This window comes from Prionailurus viverrinus, chromosome B4 (assembly GCF_022837055.1).
Source record: "Prionailurus viverrinus isolate Anna chromosome B4, UM_Priviv_1.0, whole genome shotgun sequence".
Lineage (NCBI taxonomy): Eukaryota > Metazoa > Chordata > Mammalia > Carnivora > Felidae > Prionailurus > Prionailurus viverrinus.
In genome coordinates this window covers 109,815,574-109,841,680 of record NC_062567.1, presented here as the reverse complement: position 1 = coordinate 109,841,680, position 26,107 = coordinate 109,815,574, and the positions used below count along the sequence as shown (strand labels likewise).

General features: G+C 34.6%; 1 long non-coding RNA gene across 1 annotated transcript in view; it reads right to left on the bottom strand.

Moving 5' to 3' along the window:
* Positions 1-11,216: 11,216 nt before the first annotated feature.
* Positions 11,217-26,107, bottom strand: part of LOC125170998 (uncharacterized) — a 41,490-nt gene continuing 26,599 nt past the window's right edge. Inside the window, exons 3-4 of the long non-coding RNA XR_007154161.1 lie at positions 14,134-14,212; positions 11,217-11,371 (exon numbers count right to left, since the gene is read on the bottom strand). This is a non-coding gene — a long non-coding RNA (uncharacterized LOC125170998). The remainder of the gene's footprint in view (positions 11,372-14,133; positions 14,213-26,107) is intronic.

Here is a 26,107-nt window from a genome sequence, read left to right as displayed (position 1 = left end):
AAAACAACAATGAGATACCACTATACACTTATTAGAAAGGCCAAAATCCAGAACATGGACAACACCAAATGCTGGTTAGGATGTGGAGCAACAGGAACTCTCATTCACTGCTGATGGGACTGCAAATGGTACAGCCACTTTGGAAGACAGTTTGGTGGTTTCTTAAAAAACTAAATGTACCCTTACCATATGATCCAGCAATTGAATTCTTTGATATTTACCCAAAAGAGTTGAAAACTTATGTCCACATAAAACTTCCACATGAATGTTTATAGCAGCTTTATTCATAATCGCCAAAACTTAGAAGTAACCCAGATGGAATGGATAAACTGTGGTATGTCTAAATAATGTAGTAGTATTTAACACTAAAAAGAAATAAGCTATCAAGCTATGAAAAGATATAGAGGAAAATTAAATGCATATTACTACATGGAAGAATCTGAAAAGGCTATATTCTGCATAAGCTTAACTACGGTACATCTGAAAAAGACAGAACTACGGAGCCAGTAAAAAGATCAGTGGTTTATAGGGATTGAAGAGATGTATGACTAGGTAGAGTATACAAAAATTTAGGGCAGTGAAACTATTCTGTGTGATATCATACATATCATTATACATTTGTCAATATTTATGGAATGTACAACATCAAGAGTGAAGCCCATGTAAACTACGGACTTTAGGTGATAATAATATGTCAACATAGGTTCATCAACTGTTTTTTTCAGTTTATTTATTTATTTTGAGACAGGGAGCACAAGCGGAGGTGGAGAGAGAGAGGGGGAGAGAGAGGGAATCCCAATGTGGGGCTCAAACCCACAAACTGTGAGATCATGACCTCAGCCAAAGTTAGACGCTGAACTGACTGAGCCACCCAAGTGCCCCACATATGTTCATCAACTGCAACACAAGTACCACTCTGATAGTGGCGGTGGTTTTGGGACCGGTGGTATATAGGAACCCTCTGCACATTCTACCCAATTTTGCTGTGAACCTAAAACTGTCCTAAAAAATAAAGTCTATTAAAACGTTGTCAATTTCATAAAAACTACAATGATATATTAGCTCACACCTGTTACACTGGCTAAAATCAACAACACAAGAAACAACAGGTGTTGGCAAGGATGTGGAGAAAGGGGAACCCTCTTGCACTGTTGATGGGAATGCAAACTGGTACAGCCACTCTGGAAAACAGTATGGAGGTGCCTCAAAAAATTAAAAATAGAACCATCTTACAATCCAGCAATCACACTATTGGGTGTTTACTCAAAGAATACAACAACACTAATTCACAGGGATACATGAACCCCTATGTTTATAGCAGCATTATTTACAATAGCCAGGATATGGAAACAGCCCAACTATCTATCAATAGATGAATAATAAAGAAGATGTGGTATGTGTATATTCAGCCATAAGAAAGAATGAAATCTGGCCATTTGCAACAACATGGATAAAGCTAGAGAGGACAATGCTAAGCAAAACAAGTCAGAGAAAGACAAATACACATGATTTTACTCATACGTGGAGTTTAAGAAACAAAACAAATGAGCAAAGGGAAAAAAGAGAGAGAGAAATCAAGAAAGAGACTCTTAATTACACAGAACAAACTGATGGTTACCAGAAAGGAGGTGGACAGGGGACGGGTTAAATAGGTGACACGGATTAAGTAGTGTGCTTAGTGCGATGAGTACTGGGTGATGTATGCAAGTGTTGAACTACTATATTGTACACATGAAACTAATATAACACTACATGTTAACTAACTGAAATTTACATGAAAACTTGAAACACAAAAAAAGACAAAAAATTCAAAAAGAAAAAAATGGTGAATTTCAAATGTTCTTTTTATTTTGTCTTAAGTTTCTTTTCCTCAGGACTACCTTAGTAAGGAGTTTTTATTTGTAAATACATAATAAATAAACATATACTGTATATACTATGCTAATGTATTAGTAACAAATAAACTTTAGATGACTTCATGGTCTGAATTAGTCTTTTCCATTTATTTAATGTCATTTCTCAGTTAACAGAACCCGATAATAGGTGGTTACGAATATGGTCCCAAATATATTTCTTTTAGGTTTACAGGTTACTTGGGGATTTAAAATTTTCCTATGATATAAACTTTCCTTTTTTATTCTTTTTCTTTTCTCTTCTTTCTTTCTTTTTTAGAATTGGCTAATGTTTGTAAATAGATTGTTTCAGTGGTATAGCTGCAGGATGTTTAAAGGACATATATGTGGCAGTGGAAATGAAATGGAACTCAAAAGGCTTAGGTTCATTTCTTAGTTGTGATCTTCACAATTTGGGAAGTTGTGAAAACTTGGGAAAGCCCTTAATTTCCTTAGCTTCAATTTCCCCATCTCTATAATAGAAATAAGGAGGTTCATCGTACATCTTTAGGATGGTAATCACTGTAAAAGCAGGTGAGTGAGGGAGAGGGGAGCCAAGCCCAGTGACTGACAAACAGGAAGTGTTCCAAAATTGTTACCATACATTGAGCTCTTAATATATGGCAGGCACTGCTAAATATTTTGTGAATTTTAACCATAGCACCAACATGATAAATATATTTTATCCCCATTTTATGAATAAGAAAATGGAGGTTCAAAAAATTTAAACAGTTTTCCCAAGGTCACATGGCTAGAAATCAACATGGTGCTCAAAATCCTATCAGTCTGATTCACCAGCATCCAGACCTTCCTGGGATTCCTAGCATTGATTGATGGATGGGGATTCATTTATATTGACAAGAAGTAAAATATTATTATTTACTCTTCTCCATTAGAGTCTGACTGACATGACAGAAACACAGTAAAAATCAGAAACGAATGGCATGGGAGATGTGCTGTGAATACGAGGTGAATAGCAACATAAATAGCAAAAAACGAATTTTTCTAGTCAACGGAGAAGAAACGTGAATGGAAACCATGGAGGTTCTGCCCATAGCTTCATCTTTATCTTTCTATATTTTTTCCCTTAACATGCATTAAAGAATGAGAAAGAGCCAAAAAAACATTAACATTTCTAAGCAAAAATTACTGAGGAAAGTGGTTGCCTAGCAGCAAAAATATACTGTTTTGACATTATAGTGAGGGTTGGATGAAACCTTAAAATAGTTCATTTTAAAAGCTTAGGGTTGCTTTGGAAATGTAAGGACATCTGGTCTTTTTGTAGAAGTTTTTTGTAAGAAGCTTTGTATTAGTTTTATATGCTGTGTAACAAATTACCAAAAACTTAGTAGCTTAAAATAACACTTTACTATTTCACAGTGTCTGTAGATCAGAAGTCTGGGCCCAGCTTAATGTGCTCCTTGGCCCAGGGCCTCTCAAGGTCTCAGCTGGGCTGTGCTCATATCAGGGGGCTGGAGTAGGAAGGATCAGGTTCCAGGCCGCCTCAGGTTTGGGCAGAACTCATTACCTTGAGACTGGAAAATTCCTGACAGCTTACTTCTTCAAAACCACAAATAGAGAAAGTCTCTCCCGTTTGGAGTCTCTGCTTTCAAGGCAAGTCTGGGCCTGCTTTTATAGGACTCACCTGATTAGGTGAGGCCCACTTATGTTAATCTCTTTCATTACTCAAAGACAACTGGTTAAAGACCATAGTTATATTTGGAAAAATTCCTTCACCTACAGTGTAACTTAATTACAAGAGTGATATCCAATTAACTTGGCATATTCTATTGGTTAAAAACACATCACAGTTTCTACCAACATGCCAGGAGCAGGTACTAGGTTACAAAATCATGGGGACCACCCTATGGTGTGGCTACTATAGGCACAATCTGCTAGCTCCATTTTTATCTTCCTATAACCACTGAGATGAAGATATAAAAGAGCAGCATTAAAATTGTTTCCCATGGATCAGCATTCTTTTACTAGACAAACTGTCTTTATAGTAATTAAAAAAAACATTATTCACTAATTGCATAAAAATAATTCTTTCATTCTTTAAGTACAGCTGTCAGTGAATTATCCATGATACATGTAAGTAAGAAATAAGCAATGATTCTTAAAAAGGGGAAAAAATAGACGTAGGGAAGTTTCTAATACCAAACTAAAGTAAAGCTATTTTACTAATTTTAACATATTTTACCTCTAATCAGTCCGTGTTATTAAAAAGAGCTTATTGGGTTTTCTAGTATGTTTTATGTGTCAGGATGTGAAAAGAAAATTAATGCATAGGTATAAACTAAAAGTACGCTTATACAACAACAAATATATCAACTTTGACAGTGATCTAAAAATTATTTTCAAGTGACAAGATCAAGTGTTGATCTTAACAAAATAATTTTACGCTAATGTCCACATAAATGTTTTTCATATTGCATTAATTTTTGGACACAAACTATTTTAATGAGTTTGGCATACTGCATTATTTCTTGAGCAAAATCAATTTATAATTCTGTATATTTTTTTCCCTATAGATGAATCTTGAATACTTTGGTAAATGAGGTTCATCTGAACAGATACAAATGTCAAAAATAATTTTCCCTCTAGTTTTAAATGGGGTAAAATGAAATTAAGAAAAAAATCACAGAATCTGGTTGAATCAGTATAATTGCTTCACTTCAATTTGTTTTTGATTCACCATAGAGCTTCCTTCTGATTTCTAGATATCTTGGCTTCATTTGAAAAAAATGAACAATGGAAAGTTTAATTACACTTTGAATTTTTCACAAATCACTTCAATTGATTTTTTAAAAAGTCATCTAACTCAGATGACTTATATTTATTAAAATCATGTATGTTGATATAGAAATGTACCACCTATAGCTTTCTGAGATTACTGTTCTTTTATAAATAGATAAAGTGAGCTGAATTCTCATTCCCTATGGAATACCATTTTTCAACATTATGAGGTTAACCAAGGATAGGTCTTACTTTTTCTTGTTTTTTTTTACCTGTTACCTCTTGGGCTGATTTGCTACTTCACTCCTCAGGGCTCACCCTCTGGCTCTCTCACTTTTAAAATGTTTATTTGTATATTTAGCAAAGTTAGTTATGCACATAGTTCAATGAGGCCAAGTATTTTATAAGATATTTATGTTAAATATAGTAACTCTTATACACTCAAATCCAATGATCTCTCTCCCATGACAACTTTCAAAACTTCCTGCTTATACTTTAGGTATTTATCTGTGTATCAGTTGAAAGCATCAGCCCAATGCAGAAAGCACCACTGTAATTCCAGCAGGCAGGAATTCTAGAAGGCAGATTATAAACATAAATTAAGAAATGGTTGGTAAGGAAAGTGTAATTCTTTCATTTAAAATCCATCTCATTGTTTTTATATATGTTCTATTACCTACTGACCAGAACTCTATTAGAGAATCATTGCTTGCATTCTAGTCATTTTTATCACCTGCCTTCCCATTTAGAGTGCGGAGGTCCTTACATGCCCTTAATATTCATATTTAAAGCTACATTTTCTAAGAGAAAATCTGCTATATACTGGGTTCCTAAAATAGACTTACCAAATCAAATTTTAACTATTTTTGGATGTCTACGTGGCATATGTTGTATGCTGACTTGCTATTATATTAGATTCTTTGGGGACCTATACTTCTTTAGGTTTTAAGAGTTATGAAGCACCTTCTGGAGAGTCATCACCCTCAAGTACTTCCCTATCTTATCGCTAGAACCCTAGTGTGCTAAAGATACCTCTTCAACTTCATACACTGCAAAGGGAAATATATAAAATAAAACAATGATCATCCTTGTCTCACAAAATCCCTTAGCAGAAGCATAATACTGAGAGAAAGACCTATCACCCAAGATGAGAAGGGTAATCGAGGAAAACTGGCTATGTTGCCACACTTCCCTACAGGTATTTTAATGCCAATTTTAAGGTATCATAGAATCTCTGGCAAACGGTAGTCTGTTTTATCACTGGTAATTTTAGGGCAGACATCCAGACACAAGTCTAGTCTACCTTTAATGTTTTTCACAAAATAGTTTTAAAGTATCCTATTACACATTCTAAAATACAGACCATAACAGTTGTAAGAAAGAATATCTACCATGTGCAAAACACTGCTCTAACATTTTAATGATTTCTAATCCTTTTAAAAACCGACACAGAGAATATATTAGGACTGGCTACAAGAAACAGAAGGCAAGTTGATCTAGGTTAAGAAAAATGGGGGGACTATTATAAGGATACAGGGGTGGGTAATAGAACCCAGTGACAGACATAAGCAGAACTAGGAAAAATTGAAAGCAGAAACTTGACATTTGCCAGAAATGTTATGTTTCTTCTTTTATCTCGTTTTTTTTTTCCCCTTTACACTGCCTGGCTTTAATTCATAAGCCTAGCCGACACTAAGGACTTGAGGTGTTGGTGCAGGTCAGTTTAGGAATTCTCCAATGTAAGCTGACAATGGCATATATTAGAATAATATATGTTATAATTGACTATAAAACCTTATTGGCCTTGATATCCAAACAAAAGTCATAGAAAACAATTTATGGTATAGAAATATCAGTATAGGAGATCATCAGTATTGTAATTTAGAGCACTGTTCAATAATCAGTGCAACTTCAGTTCAGAGAGAAGCACTTATTACTGTTATTATTATAGCCAATATGGCTGTAGATGTTCAGCCAAACCCAATCATGTTTTTTTTTTCTTTTCCCCTGGCAGTAAAAATAATAGATTGTAGCCATTGTAAAATTAGTCTAGATCTTGCATTTAATTTGTTCCCTGAAGGCCTAAATAGAAAAAGAAATGGCCATTTTCAATACCATTTCTTGAGTTTGTGATATTTTTGCTCTTTCTAATTTGCAGAACAATCATAGTTATTGCATCTCTTATAATTCCATTTATGTTGGAGCACAGACAATCCTCTGGGCACTGTTGTTTGTAATTTGAAAACGATATTGTGTTACGTTAGAGACTATTTTAAACTGTATTAATTACAAAATCAAACAATATACCACTTCATGAAGTCAAATCAAAATATTGTAGCATTGGGGGACAATATGTGTTTGGAAAAAATAATATATGGATAAATTTAAGAATATACTTTTCATAAGTTTTGAGAGATTTTAGAGTTGATATTTGGGGAACAGGTAAACTTAATGTGAAAGCCATATTTTTACTGCCCTAAATGTTTGCAGGTTATAAAAAGTATTTGTAATTAATAGAAATATACATTCTAAAGTAATCCTAATATAAATGAATCTAGGACTTGTCAATAAAATATTTTGACTACTTTCATCATGGCATGTATCAATATGTATTGATATTTTTATTGGACAAATTAATTTTGTTCATTCTTTAACTGAATAATAATTTCTTAAATACCTGCTATGTGTCAAATAAAAAATTAAACAGATGTGAGATATAAATTTTCTTCACAATGTATCCAGTGAAGTCAGAAAAATAAATGTTTTTAAAATACATATGTAACAAGAACTTTAGGAGAGATTTTGAATAAAACTTTAGATACAGAAGAGAACAATTTTTTCTCACTGAAGCACATTTCCGAAAACTATGTTTTTGTTTTTAAGTATCCATTTTACATATAAGAAAACTGGATTTCAGATTGCATAAAGAATCCATCTTCCAAGAGTCAATCACATAGATACAGAGTCTGAAATTAAAACCCAAGTCATCTAATTTTTACTTCATTGTTCCTGTCATTTGCTGCCCTAAAACACTCTTCCATTAGGAAATACCATAAACATAACATTAAGGGGTGAGAAGTATTTGTCCAAGAGTCTCTTATGTCTTGCCCTCCCCTCTGTTTTTATATTTACTTTTGCTTCCCTTCCCTTATGTTCATCTGTTTTGTATCTTAAAGTCCTCATATGAGTGCAGTCATATATTTGTCTTTCTCTGACTAATTTCACTTAGTATAATACTCTCTAATCCCATCCACGTAGTTGCAAATGGCAAGATTTCATTCTTTTTGATTGCTGAGTAATACTTTATTGTGTGTGTGTGTGTGTGTATGTATATATATATATATATATATATATATATATATATATATATATACCACATCTTCTTTATCCATTCATCCAATGATGGACATTGGGCTTTTTCCATACTTTGGCTATTGTTGATAGTGCTACTATAAACATGGGGGTGCATGTGCCCACATCTTCTTTATCTGTTCATTGGTAGATGGACATTTGGGCTCTTTCCATACTTGGGCTATTGTTGATAGCACTGCTATAAACATTGGGGTGCATGTGCCCCTTCGAAACAGCACACCTGTATCCCTTGGATAAATACCTAGTAGTGCAATTGCTGGGTCGTAGGGTAGTTATATTTTTAATTTTTTGAGGAACCTCCATACAGTTTTCCAAAGTGGCTGTACCAGTTTGCATTCCCACCAGCAGTGCAAAAGAGATCCTTTTTCCCCACATCCTCGCCAACATCTGTTGTTGTCTGTGTTGTTAACGTTAGCCATTCTGACGGGTGTGAGGTGGTATCTCAATGTGGTTTTGAGTTGTATTTCCCAGATGATGAGTGATGTGGAGCATTTTTTCATGTGTCTGTTAGCCACTAGTGTCTTCTTTGGAAAAGTGTCTATTCATGTCTTTTGCCCAGTTCTTCACTGGAAGAAGAAATGTTGTTTCTTGGGTGTTGAGTTTGATAAGTTCTTTATAGATTTTGGATACTAACCCTTTACCTGATATGTCGTTTGCAAATTTCTTCTCCCATTTCATCGCTTGCCTTTTAGTTTTGCTGATTATTTCCTTTGCTGTGCAGAAGCTTCTTATTTTGGTGAAGTCCCAATAGTTCATTTTTGCTCTGGTTTCCCTTGCCTCTGGAGATGTGTTGAGTAAGAAGTTGTGCAGCCGAAGTCAAAGAAGTTTTTGCCTGCTTTCATCTCTAGGATTTTGATGGCTTCCTGTCTTATGTCTCCATCTTTTATCCATTTTGAGTCTAGTTTTGTGTATGGTGTAAGAAAGTGGTCCAGGTTCATTCTTCTGCATGTTGCTGTCCAGTTTTCCTAGCACTGCTTGCTGAAGAGACTGTCTTTATTCCATTGCATATTCTTTCCTGCTTTGTCAAAGATTAGTTGGCCATACACTTGTGGTTCCATTTCTGGGTTCTACATTCTGTTCCATTTATCTGAATGACTGTTTTTGTGCCAGTACCATACTGTCTTGACGATTACAGCTTTGTAATACATCTTGAAGTCCAGGATTGTGATGCCTCCGGCTTCAGTTTTCTTTTTCAAGATCGCTTTGGCTATTTGGGGTCTTTTCTGGTTCCATACAAATTTTAGGATTGTTTGTTCTAGCTCTGTGAAGAATGCTGGTGTTATTTTGATAGGTATTGCATTGATTATGTAGATTGCTTTGGGTAGTATTGACATATTTTAACAATATTTGTTCTTTCTATCCAGGAGCATGGAATATTTTTCCATTTTTTGTGTGTCATCTTCAATTTTTTTCATAAGCTTTCTATAGTTTATATAGTTTCTACAGTGTATAGATTTTTCACCCCTTTGGTTAGATTTATTCCTAGGTATTTTATGGTTTTTTGTGCAACTGTAAATGGGATCGATTCCTTGATTTCTCTTTCTGTTGCTTCATTATTGCTGTATAGGAATGTAACTGATTTTTTGTACATTGATTTTATATCCTGTGACTTTGCTGAATTCATGGATCAGTTCTAGCAGTTTTCTGGTGGAATCTTTTGGGTTTTCCCATGTCATCTGCAAAGAGTGAAAATTTGACCTCTTCTTGGCCGATTTGGGTGCCTTTTATTTCTTTGTGTTGTATGAAAAGTTGCTCTTGTTTTGAGTCCAGATTAGAAATAAAGTAATCTGGAAGGCAGGAGATGGGTGGGTTAAAGAGATAATGAAGATTAAATCAACCCAGTGAGTCAGTGAGGGAAGAGATAAAATGGAAGGTGAAAAGGAAAGGATGAAGTGAAGAACTAGTTTTATTTATCTGTAAACTATTAAGTTGATAGATTTATTTTATAATACATCCATCCAGCATTTATCTATGCCTGGTATTAAGGAAACAAGAAAATTATAATTTTAAATGTTAGAAAATTATTTACCATAGCTTTGTAAGGTAAAGAATACATCAATTACTTCAGATTGTTTTTGCACAAAAGATTGTTTTCATTTACTCTTTCACTGCTTCATGCACCCAAAATTTGGGGGGTATTTATTTTATATTAAGCTGTATGGTAGGCGGTGTGTGTTCAATACATAGTGGTTGTCTTCAGAAGCTTAGTTTAGTGAGTGAAACAATTTTCATTCAAGTAATTACATAAGCAACGAAGGAAATGCCAGGAAAAAGGAGGAGATCATTCTGTAAGACATTTTTTAGAGAAAGTTAAGCTAGTTGGGGAAGAGTAAACCTTCAGAACAGTTCATGATAAAAAATCTGAAGATGATAAAGGTTTATTTGGGTGAAGTGAGAGGAAGAGAGCACCTCAGGCAAAAATATTTCTTCTCTTAACTTTCTACTTTTTAAATTTGTTTTTAAGTTTATTAATTTTTGGGAGACAGAGAGAGCACGAGTGAGGGAGAGGCAGAGAGAGAGGGAGACCCAGAATCTGAAGCAGGCTCCAGGCTCTGAGCTGTAGGCGTGGAGACTGACGGAGGGCTCGAACTCACGAGCCGTGAGACCGTGACCAGAGTCAAAGTCATACACCAAATCGACTGAGCCATCCAGGCAACCCTCTTCTGTTCACTTTCAATGGTCGTACTATACCATTGCAGTGGTGAACTGAGACTCCTGTTGGTTGCTACATATTTCCTATGCTTAATTACATTTGGCATGTCCCTGAAAATATGTTAGGCATTTGACTTGAATTTACCATTAATTAACAGTGAAAAATAAAAGGAAGAAGTACAAAATAAATAAATAAAACTAAACAATTTATAGTTACTTTTTTAAAAGCCGTTTAAAATACAAACATGTGTGCATGCGTAAACACACACACACACACACACACACACACACACACACACACACAGAAACCATGCCAGAACAAAGAGGCTATAAATATGGATAGTAATTTTCACTTAATATACTTTATATTTTTCATTTTAAATTATAATAAAGGTTAATCACGTATTACACATGTGCTTTTTTATATGTCATTCTAAGTGTGGTTAATCAGATTTAGTTCTTCTGGAAACTGGGGCAAAATTATGAATTTGAAAATGGCAGTTATTTTTTCCCCCATTTCTTAAGTAGCTTTAATTCACTGAAACCAATTGGGCTAAAATCACTTTTTTAATGTAAAGCATGAATCATCCAGTAAAGTAAATTTCAAAATTGACTTGAAAAGCTTTTCCAGATAGAATAAAAGTGAGAAAGGGAAAATGCACAATATTCTTTCTTGCTTTTAAGCAGCTACTCAGATGGAATCATCAGATTTACACCTGAAAGAGAACAGTGATCATTTGATCAAATCTCCACATTTAAATTTTTTTTTTCAACGTTTATTTATTTTGGGGACAGAGAGAGACAGAGCATGAACGGGGGAGGGGCAGAGAGAGAGGGAGACACAGAATCAGAAACAGGCTCCAGGCTCTGAGCCATCAGCCCAGAGCCTGATGCGGGGCTAGAACTCACAGACCACGAGATCGTGACCTGGCTGAAGTCAAATGCTTAACCGACTGCGCCACCCAGGCGCCCCTGATCAAATCTCCACATTTTACAGATTAAGTAGTCTTTCCATGTTTAAAAATCTGCTCTCTTCCTGTCCCCCATTCTTTTATGGACTTTAGTGTTCATCAAAGGACTAATTAATAAGTGGAAGAAACTCATGTTTACCTTTTATTTTGAAGAAACATGTTATTATTGTTATGACATTAAAAATATCTAAAAACTCTAAAGGATAGGAAGAATGTCCCAGTAACCTGAAACCACCCTCTCATTTTATACTTTCAGTTTCCTTTTTAGCCAAGACAGTGAGAGAGGGAAAACAGAATCAGATTATTGTCCAAAAGTTCTCACTTCTTTCTTATCAGAAGATGAAAATCAACCATTGAAGCTAAAGACAGACTCAGATGGGTGGGACAGACAAGCTAAGGGTTATTCTATTGAAGAAAGTGGACAGAATCATCTTATTCTGATGTCTGGTTAATAAAATTCCCTATGTCACAACTCTGTACTCACTACAAATCAAGCTTAATAATGGTTCTTCAGTAAAATCTGAACTTCTGATATGGACTTCAGATGCCTTCACCAATTCTTTCTCAGTTTAGCCTCATTATTCTCTTTTCTCACATGAAACTGATTGCCCACAGCCCAGAAAACTTCCTGGAGGGTGCAGAAAAAAACAAGCATGGAGCTCATAATTTCCTTAACTTCTTTCAAAAAATAATAATAATTTCCTTAATGTAATGAGACGCATGGCATCTTACACAAAACAGTCTGTGTGTAGTTAGTATTAATTACTTGAATCCTTAATGATATTCACCCAAACTGAGATATTTATAAGGAATAAGTCTACAGGCATTCTATTTTTTGTGAATTTGTTTCCTTTGCCTACCCAGGATTAATTCTTACTATTCCTTCCCCCAAATCTCCACTGTTGTTCAGATTATCTACTCTTCATGAACTGACCATGAGCCTTAGAGAAAGCCTACTTCATTGGCAACCAAAATATTAAGTCTTATCTGTCTAAACGCAATAATCTTATTCCTCTTGCCAGCTCTTGGTTCACAAAAGAACACACTACCCAATTTTCACCAATGGGATTTGAGGAAAAATTTGCTGGGGTACAGGGAATATTTAGACCATGATCTCGCAGTTTGTGAGATCAAACACCACATTGGACTCTCTATCAGTGCAGCGCCTGCTTTGGATCCTCTGTTCCCTTCCTCTCTCTACCCATACCCCACTCACGCTTTCTTTCTCTCAAAAATAAATATTTAAAAAGAGAAAGAAACCACATATTTTACATCATTATCAAATTTCTCAGTTAAACAACCTATACCCCCACTTATCTTTGGGTTTCTATTATGTGAGATAATATATTCCCTATTCTTTAAGGAAGTGTCAGTAAAGTTTTCATTTCTTGAAGCAGAGATTATCCTAAGTGATGCAGATGGGATAATTATTTAGCTCGAGTTATTTTACTTCAGTTTTTCTATGTTGGTTTGGCCTTCTCAAATTATTCCTTTATATGAGGAAATAAATTTTCGTTAATATCACTTATATAGTGGTATAGCGATCTTAAGAAAAATATAGTGTAGCACTGTATCCTACTTGGTGCACTGATTCACCTGCCCATGCATTTGGTGTTTGGCAAAAACCATAACACAAAAAATAGGGTATTCAAAGCCTAGCTGCATTACTTAGGAGGGAAACAGCTGTTTTTAAAGTTATTTTGCAACAACATTTTAATGACCTATGAAGTAGAAACATGTAGATTAAATTTCCCACAAATCAGTGTTTAAAATAATGAAAATAATTAGAAAATATTTTCACCAAAAAAGAGATGCCCCCCAAAATCTCTGAAGATGTCCTCAACTTTTTTTCAAAGTTCAATCAATTCATTATAAAAATTTAAGGAGTTAGAAATAGCTAAATCAAGGTGACAAATGTGTATGAAAAATCTTGGCAAGTCATACCAAAATATAGAATGAAGCTGGGTAAAAAGTTAATACTTCTCCTCACACTCAGAATTAAAAGTAAGCAAACTTATGGTCACCTCTGACTCATAAATTGGGAATGCAGCTTTTTTGAAATGTTTATACAAAAAGAAAGACTAATTGTTTTAAGTTTTAAATGTTAAAGTACATGCCTTATTTCCCTCAGGACACATTCCATCAGAACAATAGCTAGAGATAATATGCTGCTCTCAGGATATCCTCCCAGTGTGAGTTGGCATTTTGTAGTTCATAACCCATACACAAAAGTATAAACAAGATGAAATATAGCCATCCTTAGGACTGCCAAAAAGACATGTTTCTCTCTTTTTTTTTTACTATAATTTTCAACCTTTTCATTAAAATTTTGTCATACCTCTTTCTTTTCTTGAAGATATACTTGAAATCACTTACCCCTAGGTTTCTTACTTAGGATTTAAAAAAATAATAATAATCTTGATTTTTTACAGTGTGAATAATTCAAAGAGATCAGGATTTTGCCTATCAATTTATTATCATTCAACTTTAATTTTTGAAGCACTTACATGGCAGGTACTGTACTCGGTGCAAAATGCATGATGTTGACCAGGATAGCACCGTGCTTGCCTTCTCTGTATGTTCTGTCTTTGGCAAAGGTAGAAAGTTAAACAAATATTAATCCCAAATGTGTCTAGTGCTATAATATGAGAGTACAGGATCTAAGGGAATCAGAACACGAGCATCAAGCTAGTTTAAAGGATCAAAGAAGACTTCCTAAAGTAAATGATCTTTAAGTCATATTTTTCAAATTGGAGCCTGTAAAAATCAATTTAGCAAATCAAGAAGAGAAGCGAACAGACACTATAGATGCACTGTACATAAAGCGTATGAGTATTGGGGCACCTGGTGGCTCAGTCAATTGAGCATCCAACTCTTGATTTTGACTCAGATCATGATTCCAGGTTTGTGGGATCAAGCTCCATGTCAGCCCCACATTGAGCATGGAGCCTGCTTGAGATCCTCTCTCTCTCTCTCTCTGTCCCTTGCCCCTCTTCCCTGCTTGGACTCTATCTAAATTTTTTTTAAAAAGTGTGAGTATTGTTACATGAAACATTTTTTTCTCAGTTGTGTTTGTGTGCGAGAGAGATCAGGGTTTTAAAGTAAAAAAAACATGTATATGTATATATATATGTATAAGATATATATATGTAATATATATACATATATATAAAGTGTATATAAAAGATACATATATATAAATATATATGTATATTATTTATATGTATTTATTATATATATTCACTATATATATATAGTGAATAAAAATTAGGTAAATTTATATATATGTGTATATATGTATATGCATATGTATATGTATAATATATATATGTACATATATAATATATATATGTATATGTATATATATAATATATATGTATATGTATATGTATATAATATATATATATTCACTATATATATAGTGAATAGAAATTAGGTAAATTTATATATATATGTATTTATATATATATACATATAAATTTACCTAATTTCTATTCAGTATATATATATATATATATATATATATATATATATATATATAGTGAATATATACTGAATAGAAATTAGGTAAATTTAGAAGACCCACTATATATATATAGTGAATATATACTGAATAGAAATTAGGTAAATTTATATATATATATTTATATAAATAAATAAATATATAAATAAATAAATATATATATATATATATATAGTGAATACAAATTAGGTAAATAGGAATTTCTGTGTCAGGACCATGAGTTTTTCTGGCAGAGAAAAGCATGTGCTAATGCTAATGCATATGTATATGTATAATATATATATGTACATATATAATATATATATGTATATGTATATATATAATATATATGTATATGTATATGTATATAATATATATATATTCACTATATATATAGTGAATAGAAATTAGGTAAATTTATATATATATGTATTTATATATATATACATATAAATTTACCTAATTTCTATTCAGTATATATATATATATATATATATATATATATATATATATATATAGTGAATATATACTGAATAGAAATTAGGTAAATTTAGAAGACCCACTATATATATATAGTGAATATATACTGAATAGAAATTAGGTAAATTTATATATATATATTTATATAAATAAATAAATATATAAATAAATAAATATATATATATATATATATATAGTGAATACAAATTAGGTAAATAGGAATTTCTGTGTCAGGACCATGAGTTTTTCTGGCAGAGAAAAGCATGTGCTAATGCCCATAGGTATAAAAGTTTGTGTAATTCTAGAAGATGCAAGAAGTTCAGAAACGCTGGAAGAGTTGAGTGGAACAGTAGTACATGAGGGAGGGAGGTTGGTGGCTGAATTCAGGGTGGAAAGGGGCTATAAAGCTTAGTCTCATAAGCCATGTCATGAAGTGTGGGGATTATTTTCAGGGTATTTAACTGCTAAATGGTTTTAAGCAGGAGAATACGATCATGGTTGCATGTTAGAGAATAGTTCTGACTATATTTTACAAATGGGAAAGGAAAATCAATATGGGAGACTTGAGGTTTGCAGTAATTCAGATGGCCTGTTCAAGCAAAGTGATTTGGAGGCTACAGAGAAGTGGATGGATGTGAATGCCTGGTGGAAAAGAATAGTACTAAGATTGATGTTTGGCTGTGGGAAGGAAGTATGGTAAGGGAAGTGCCTGTAATGCCTGTCAAATGGCAGGGGGTAACAACTGCTGCAGTAAGTAAACAGTGGAAAAGAAACACGTTTCGTGGATAAGGACAACAAACATGTTTGGGTTGCGACATGTTGATTGTTAAAATGCTCATCCTCCAAGAAAGATTAAAGAGACTTCAAAAGGTTTTTTGCTAAGTGTCAATTCCTGGTCCAACTTTCTGGAAGGTTTGCTAAGTGAGGAGCTCCATTTTCCAACTTATACACATTTCAATATAGGATTTGCTGCACCGATTTTCTCACCGTAGTTTAATTAATCATGATTAATAAGTGGTGTTTCAATATGCTATCCTTTTGAACTTTACATTTGCTTTTCTTTTCAAATTCAAATTCATTTTTCTATAGAAAAATCTAGAGTTAGTAATCATTATGCTAAAACAGTTTAACAAAAACAATCTTCAATATGACATATTGAACTATCCAACACATGGTAGAACTGAAGCTTAATTTTTTATATTTGGGTACATGGAATGAAGATCATTTACTGTTTAAGCTGATGCATATGTTTCAAAAAACAGAAACTAAATTGCATAGATATAAAATTTTCATTTTGAAAAAAAATAAGTGGAGATATATTTAGACACATGAGTAGTTTTATGGATATATACATTTAAAAAAAAACAATAAATTCACACTGATACCACATCATTGTAATGAAGAGGTTTTCCATCCTGACAATTATAATTTTCTGCTGGTTGAGCACTCACAATGTACCAGAATCATAAAGCACAAATACCAAGTCTGCTCCTGTGTCTAGCGACTCAAGAGGAAATGTCCATAGAATTTTGTATTAAGTTAATTCCTGTTTCTTCAATTTGGGGATGCATACATGTACAGCCTTGATATGAGTTTTTCATGTCAAAAAATGCTATTCAGTTCAATAACGTTACTGATCAATTATCAGATGATTGCCATGATCAAGGAGTTTTGCATCACATGTTTGCTACCTGAAAGTGCTTATGTTCCTTTTGTTGCAGGATTTTTTTACCTCAATACTCAGGTTTGTTGTCTTGCCGCTTGGAAGAATGGTGGACACAGAATAAAATGAGCAGCAGGCAAGTTTATTAGGGTATAGGTCAGAAAGTAAGAATTGTATGCAAGTTCTTTTCACAGAGAGGGGACATTCAAAAGTGATGCCCCCAACTATAGGCAAGGGACTTTCTTTTATAGGGTTTTGGTTGGTCCCCTTCCCTTCCCTTCTCCCTCGTTCCTTTTTGGGTCCTACCCTTATTGGCTCGATAACTCTAGGTGCTGAGTTGTCCATTCCTTTTTTTTTTTTAATCTTTATTTATCTTTGAGAGAGAGACAGAGTGGAAGCAGGGGAGGGGCAGAGAGAGGGAGACACAGAATCTGAAGCAGGCTCCAGGCTCTAAGCTGTCAGCACAGAGCCCAACGTGTGGCTTGAACTGATGAGTTGTGAGACCATGACCTGAGCTGAGGTGGGTCTTCTAACAAACTGAGCCACTCAGGCACCCCTGTGTTGTCCATTCCTGATTTGCTCGATTCCATTGTGTGAGGAGTTAGACTATGGTCCTTCTGTACTTCCTATAACATAAGTTTTATGGCTTATTTATTTTAATTAGGTTTTGCCCCCACTCAGGGACCTCAGGTCCTAACCTTTCCCTCTCCACCTATTTTCTCCTCTTTCCCTATTATACTGCTGGGAGGATAGAGCCTTCTCTGAAGAATAGATGGTCCAAGGAAAATGTTCCTATTAGCCTCTTCCATTCCCACTAGAGGTAAAGTTGGGTTAAGCCTGAAATTAAAACTGGACTACAATATGAGGTGCTTCGGTGGCTCAGTCGGTGGAGCATCCAACTTCAGCTCAAGTCATGCATGGTCTTGCAGTTCGTGAGCTAGAGCCCCGCATCAGGCTCTGTGCTAAAAAACAGCTCAGAGCCTGGAGCCTGCTTCAAGTGCTGTATCTCCCTCTTTCTCTCCCCCTCTCATGCTCATGCTTTGTCTCCCAAAAATAAATAAATGTTAAAAACAATTTTTTTTAATTGGACTAAAACCTATAGAATGTGAAAGTGGTAATGTAAAAGGGGCATAGAACTTGGAGGGTTATGGATGAAGTGGCATGCATTCCAGGCCCTGCTTGTATATACACTGTGCATTTTACACATGTAGGTGGAAGCTACATGTTATCGTTCCTGTGTTTGAGGTTTGGTTTTGTTGATTTGAATTTTTTTCTTCTCTGAAAAAGCATGACTCTTGAAAATTAAAAGTTTTGGCTTTCAATACTGGCTCACTGTTATCATTTCTTTCAGTTATTTTGAAAGGACAAGGCATGAACTCTCTTACTAGCCTATTTCTCCAGCAGTGGCCATTCCTGAGTATGTGTGAGGAGAGACCTCAGGAATGACCTGGAAAGCTGTCCTCAGTTTCATCCTGTCACACAAGCTAGGTCATAGTGTACATTTCCAGCGATTGTGGCAAATATGGTGGAAATCAATTTCCAAAAAAAGGCCTAGAGAAACCAAAGCAGAACCTCCAGATAGAAACCATAAACAAAAATATTTATGTTTACAAAAGAAATACTCGGTAGTTCACAAAAAGTTTATATTGACATGCAAATATTTATATCATAAAGGAAGGTATAATTAGCAAGGTTTATCATGGTAAACAGTTGTCCAAGAAACTCAAAATAATAAATATATAGACTTAAAGGAATTTTACACAAGATTCACAGCATTCATTTCTGAAACATAATATCACAAACAAGTTTTCCTTTTTTATGTGGTTTAAACATATTTTAAAGTGAAATGGATTACTTACTAATGCAAAATATAACCTGTTATAAACAATTGTTTCCTTCTGCAAACGTGTACTCCATGCTATTATCCAAAGTCCAACCGCAAAAGACAATTAAGCAGATAATCTGCCTAGATGCTGACAAACTTTAAACTATTTTGCCACAGGTTTGGTTTTACAAACTAAGAAAACTTCCAGTTAGGTGTATCTCCATTTATTTGCCACAATTCTAATTTCTTATTAATATCAAGACTCTTGTCATTATGGTGCTATCATCATCTTGTGTATTATGCTACAGTTTGATAGGAGAGAACTATCTTTGCAATAGTAAAATTTATTTCAATGATATAATCATAATCCATTTTCTTTCTGTACAAATTCACCTATAAAGAGATGGATATTTAATAGGTAGACTCTAAAAATCTAGCTCCAGGGGCACCTAAGTGGCTCAGTTGTTTAAGCATCTGACTTCAGTTTAGGTCATGATCTCAAGGTTCCTGAGTTTGAGCACTGCATAGGACCCTCTGCTGTCAGTGTGGAGCCTGCTTTGGATCCTCTGCCCCTTCTCTCTGCTTCTCCCCTACTCTCTTTCTCTCTCTTAATCTCAAAAATAAAAATCTAAAACATAAAAATATAAAAATCTAACTCCAAAAAATGCACAATAGTAAATATTTCCATATCTGAATCCAAAGGTTGGACATTCAACTCAATATATTAAGATGGCAGCTGAGATCAAAAGGTACAAAGTAGGGCTGAAAACCATTCACCCATGCATTTTACATCCTGATGTCACCTTTATACCACAGTAGAGGAATATATAATCTCTCTCGCTTGCTCACTCTTTCTCTATTAGCATGAAACCTGCTTTGCAGTTCTCAAAACTGCAATCCAATCAGACATATAGAGTAATTCCCTGTTTCAATGTTTTTCCCCCTTAGTCTAGTTCAGAATACAAATGCAGACAATATTGCTTTCCCAGAGGCAAGCTAGGAAAATCTTTTTCTTTCTATGATAGAGGCAGAGAATAAACATTTCAAGATTGAAACCCACTCATCTGTAAACAGAAATGACATAGCTGACATTTACTAGAAAAAAACATAAGCAGAGATTATCATTTCATAGCCTGCAGTAGATTGAAACTAGTTGAAAAGCAAATACTTCTTTTAGCATACCATTTTCCTCTCTCTGATAATGGGTGTTGATCTTTGTCTTGCAGTCCTTCTAATTGCTTTGCTTTTATTTTTAATGAACCCTCATTTCACATACTCATCAGCCACATATGTGAAAATGGATGGTGATGCACAATTATTTACAGGGGCACGTTCATTAAAGATAAAAAGCTTCTGGGACTGTGGTCTTCAGAGGCAGCTAAACGGTTTCATTCTTCCAATTCTTTTAGCTGTATCTTTCAAGTTCTGTAAATCCTCACAGCAAAGGAAAGGAGTTCAGAATGCACATAAAATAAGAAACCCCTGAGTTATTATTATTTAATTTGTATGTGTACTCCAGGGAACTGAGCATATTGATTTGTGTTTGTGTCTCCATGACCTAAAAATTGGGACTGGGATTCTAAAGAGACATGTAGAGTTTTTGACATGTTATCAAGTGCCTGAGTTATCTGAGATCAAACGTTATCTGCGATTATGTCCTTTCAGGAGGGAAGGTAGAACCATTCTGTCTAGAGCTTGATGCTATTTAAAAATCACACTGAGCCAAGAAATCACAAAAACAAACTGGATGTGACCTTAGAGTAAGGAATGGAGCATAGGATTTGGAGGTCAAACACTGGAATTTGAATGCTTACTCAGTTTCATCAGAGGTGTTTAGCTTTAAGCAAATAAATCAGAGCCTCGTTTTCTTCACACTGAAAAAGGAGGCAGCAATACTATCTAATGAGCTTACCTCACAGTACCACAGCGAGGATAAACGAGAGAACGTTGGTGAAAACCTTCAAAACCATGGCTGTGTCTGTGAAGATATAGCATCAAGAAAGGGGACATTTCACATCAGTTTTAAAGGATGTCTTGTTCAATTAACTTTGTTGAGAAAACTGCCTAGATGTTTGAAAGGGAAAAAAAGAATTTAGAGCCCTAGCTTACACCTTTTACAAAAACAAAGTATGAGTGTATCCAAACTTGAATGTATAAATCTTACCCACAACATACTAGAAGAAATATTTTAATATACGTTTATGAAGTTTAAGTAAGAAAAAGCTTTCTAAAGCAGACACAAAAAGTGAAACCCTGCATGAAAATATTTACAGTATGTAACAATTTTCATACATGCATATTTAGAAATAGAGAAATATATAGGGTATTGTGAGAAGTAAATGAGATGATTCATTTTCAGAAATACCAAGTAAAAGCTGTGCTGTCTAGTTAACAATAGGCTTACAACCTATTAGAAATATGTACAAACCCCTCCCCCCCGCCCAATGGAGTCCCAAACCCTTAGACACTTCACTTCCTGGTTCTTCTTCCACCTCACCATTTTAAGGGATTATTTTTCGCAGGCTTTGCAATGAGCATGTACCAACAACTGAAGTCTGCGTCATCTCAGGGAATGTACATTTGTTCCAGTCAGACTACTTTTTGGCCTTACATGGGCATAGGTGCCTCTGGGCAAGGCTATAACCTCTGTAGTACTCAGCCAATGAGGATTCAGAGAAGAGACTTCACATTAGGAGATAAATTGCCTGCTGTAACCACCCCAAGCGTGCCTGTCCATCAGACACACCTGTTCTTGCAAGAACGTTGATTAAAGCCTTGCTTTACTGTGCTCCAGTCTCTGCATTCCTCCTTTGATTGGGACAATGGGTTTATTTTTCCCAGATATATTCTTTTGAAAACAATAAGACAAATATCCTGATTAAAAATGGGCAAATAATGGGGCGCCTGGGTGGCGCAGTCGGTTAAGCGTCCGACTTCAGCCAGGTCACGATCTCACGGTCCGTGAGTTCGAGCCCCGCGTCAGGCTCTGGGCTGATGGCTCAGAGCCTGGAGCCTGTTTCCGATTCTGTGTCTCCCTCTCTCTGCCCCCTCCCCCATTCATGCTCTGTCTCTCTCTGTCCCAAAAATAAATAAACGTTGAAAAAAAATTAAAAAAAAATGGGCAAATAAGTGAACATATATTTCATTAGAGAGGAAACACACATGATATTTCATGCATAATTTTAATGAAGTTGTAATCTTTTATTATATTCATTGGGGGATATAATGAGCTGTGAAGAAATGTTACTTCTATATTTTGTTGGGAGAGTGTAAATGGTACAGCTACCAGAAAAGTAGTTTGACTCCATAAATTTTGAATTGCCACTCATTGATGTGAAGAACAAAGACAAAAGAAATACAGATAAAATTAAATCTTCTTACAATTTATAGCCTATTGACAAATACTTGAGACAGGTAGAAGAGAGTGCCTCCAGGAACTCCCAACTGTCTTAATGTTAATGTTTTGCTAGAGGCAAAAAACAACCTTAGCTTGACAATAGCCAGGCCTCCAGGATCCTGTAAGTCTTCTTTAACATACAAAAATCCTTTTGGAAACTTCCTTTGTCTCCACCCCTCAACTTTAAAGTATATAATCAATCCCTTCTCACAGTCCCATTGCAGCAATTTCTACCCACAAAACCAGTCCTCATGATTTAATAAAACCACGTTTTTTTGCATTAAAAAGTCCGAAGAATTCTTTCTTGACCATTTGCTTCCAGACCCCACATCAGATCACATCACTGATTATTACCTGTCCTAGAGAAATACCCACATCATTGCATAAGAAAGCATATACATGGGTAGTCATCACATCTTGCTTATAATAGCAAAATATTAAGAAAAATGCTCATCAAAAAGAATGGCAAAATATCCATATTATACTCAAATTATGTAATATGATGAAGTGACTTAAAAATTATGACTTAGTTCCACATATAACAAAATGGAAAGAACTGGTAATTACATTACTGAGTAAAAAAAAAAGCAAAAAACAATCACTAAATGACACAGATGATACCATGATATCAGAACATGCACAAGACAAGACAACTTAAGTGAGCCCTACAGTTGCTCCAGATGACCGACTTGAGAGTTTACAACAAATGGCTCAGAGAGAGGGAATTTGGCATCAGGCAGATTTGGCTGAGTTGAAAGAGACAGAGTAAAGGGTCCATGAAACCCAAGAGCTAGAGTTCACAAAACAGAGCAGTGGACATGAAAGAGCTTCACAGAGAGAATTCTGGAGATCAACAGAGAGAGTTCACTCTAGCAATCTGCAGAATAATGATCAGTGCATGCACTGATGCTATCTTAAGGAGATGAAAGCATCATCCAAATGAATTACAGGGAACAGTACACTGGGCTCATATAAAGAACAGAGCATGCTCCAAAAAGCCTTAAGGAAAAACTTTAAAACTCACAGCCATTGGTTAGAATACTCAGAAAGGTTTTTTACTTCAGAAATGAGGAATAATTAGCACTAGATTAAATGATGCTCTGCTCCTACCAAAAAAAAAAAAAAAAAACTAGTAAAAGACCTATAGGATCAAACAGTTAATATGTAACCTAACTGTGCCCCAGTATAAAGCTCCATAATGTATACTTGACCCTTGAACAGCATGAGCTTGGACTGTACAGGTCCACTTACACACTAATTCTTTTACAATGTGGTACTGTTAATGTATCTTCTCTTTCTTATGATTTTCTTAATAACATTCTCTCTCTCTCTCTCTCTTTCTATGTATATGTATATGTATATGTATATGTATATGTATATGTATATGTATATACATATATATACAAACACATACAAAAATGTGTTAATTGGCTGTTTATTTTATTGGTAAGGTTTTTGGTCAATAGTAAGCTATTAATAGTTAATTTTTCAGGGAGCTAAAAGTTATACACAGGTTTCTGACTGTGCAAGGGGTTGGTACCTATAACTCCAGTTTTATTCAAGGGTCACCTGTACATAGGAATGCAAAACCATGTGGCATCAACAAGGTAATCTTCACAATTCCTGGCATACAAGCAAAGTTTTTCAGACATGCAAAGAAGCAGGAAAATATAAACCATAACAGGGAAGAAAATCAGTGAATCAAAACTGAGCCAGAACTGACATAAATGAGAGACTTAACCAGGAATATTAGAGACACTTGGGTGGGTTAGTTGGTTAAGCATTCAGCTCTTGATTTTGGCTCAGGTCATGATCTCACAGTTATGAGATTGAGCCTCAGGTAGGGTTCCATGCTGGACGCTCTCTCTACCTCTCCCTCTGCCCCTCCCCTGCTTACATGCACTGTTTCTTTCAGGGGAAAAAAAGAATATTAAAATAGTTCTTGTCACTGCATTCCATATGTTAAAAAAAATGTGTCTGTGGAACCCTTCAGAGTATATTATAAGAAAGAATATAAAAACAATACTAATTTAAAATACTGTCCTTTCATTCTTTTTTTTTTATTTTTCATGCTCAAAATATTAACTAAGTAGTTATTTCATATAAAGCAGTAAGCTAGGCAAGAGATATTCAATAGAATATTCAATAGAAGCACAGTAGACAAGATGACTATCTTCAGAGGGCTTACAGTTTAAAAAAAATAATAACAATGTGGCGTGGAGTATATATTGTATATAAAGGTGAAAATCTATGAGGGAGGGAAATTATGAAAGTATACTACCTTAAGATTTCAAGAGTTTACATGGTATTATATCATATCACTTGCAGGTAGACTGTGATAAATTAAAGATGTAAAATATTAAAACAACCATTAGTGTAACAAAACAAAGAGTTATAAGTAATAAACCAACAAAGATTAAGTGGATTATAGTTATACTAAATCGAAAAGATGGTAGAAAAATTTGAAAAAAATCATCAGTGAAGAACAGATGAGATAAATGATGTGGGGAACAAAGGCAAAAGAAAAAAATTTAATTTCCTTGAGACAGTCAGAGTGACCTTCCTCTAGAAATTCAACGGCCTCAATGTTAACACTTTGTGAAGGACCAAAGGCAACCTTAACATTATCCTGACCTCCAGGATACTGCAAGTCTCCTTTAACATACAAACATTCCTTTGGAAACTTCCTTTATCTTTACCCCCCAAGATACATGTTAGCAATCATCCTCCAAGCATATGGCCCACTGATATGTATCTGCAAAGTCTCATGACTAATGCTTATTAGACAGTAATAAATGACATTTTCCTAGTAATAGCTAGCCCCCTCAAGATCCTGGAAACCTTGCTTCCAAAATGCCTTAGAGACTTACACTATCCCCAACCCCCTACCAACTTGAAAGTATATATAATCAGTCGCTCCTCACAATCCAGTGCAGCTCTTTCTGCCTATGGATATGTGCTATATTCTGCCCTGTGCTATAATAAAACCACCTATTTTCACCGAAGGTGTCTCAAGAACTCTTTCTTGCCATTCACTCTGAACCCCAACATTTCCACATCAGTAAACAGAAACAAGTAGCAAGATGATGATTTATACTAATCATACTAATAATCACATCAAATGTAAACACCCCCCCATTAAAAGGAAGAAACAGGCATACTGAATATAAACAAACAAAACCCAGTTATAAGTTATAGAAAACTTAATTTAAATATGAAGACAAACATGATAAAAGTAAAAGAATAAAGAAAAAACATGCCATGCTAAAGCTCATCAAAACAAAGCTGGTGAGGTCATATTAATAATATCAAAGTAGATTTCAAAGCAAAGAATATCACTCAGGAAAAAGAATCTCATTTCATCATGATAAAGGAAGTCAATTCATCAGGAAGAACCAACCAAAAACTCTAAACACTTATGCACTTATAACGGAACTTCAAATACTCAAAAGCAAAAACTGATACAACTTCAAGGAGAAATACACACATTCACAAATATAATTAGATATTTCAATACCTCTCCTTCAATTCTTAATAAAACAAACAGGCAGAAAATTAGCAAGGATATGGTAGACTGAAAAACACTATCACCCAAGCTTAACTTGATTAATTTT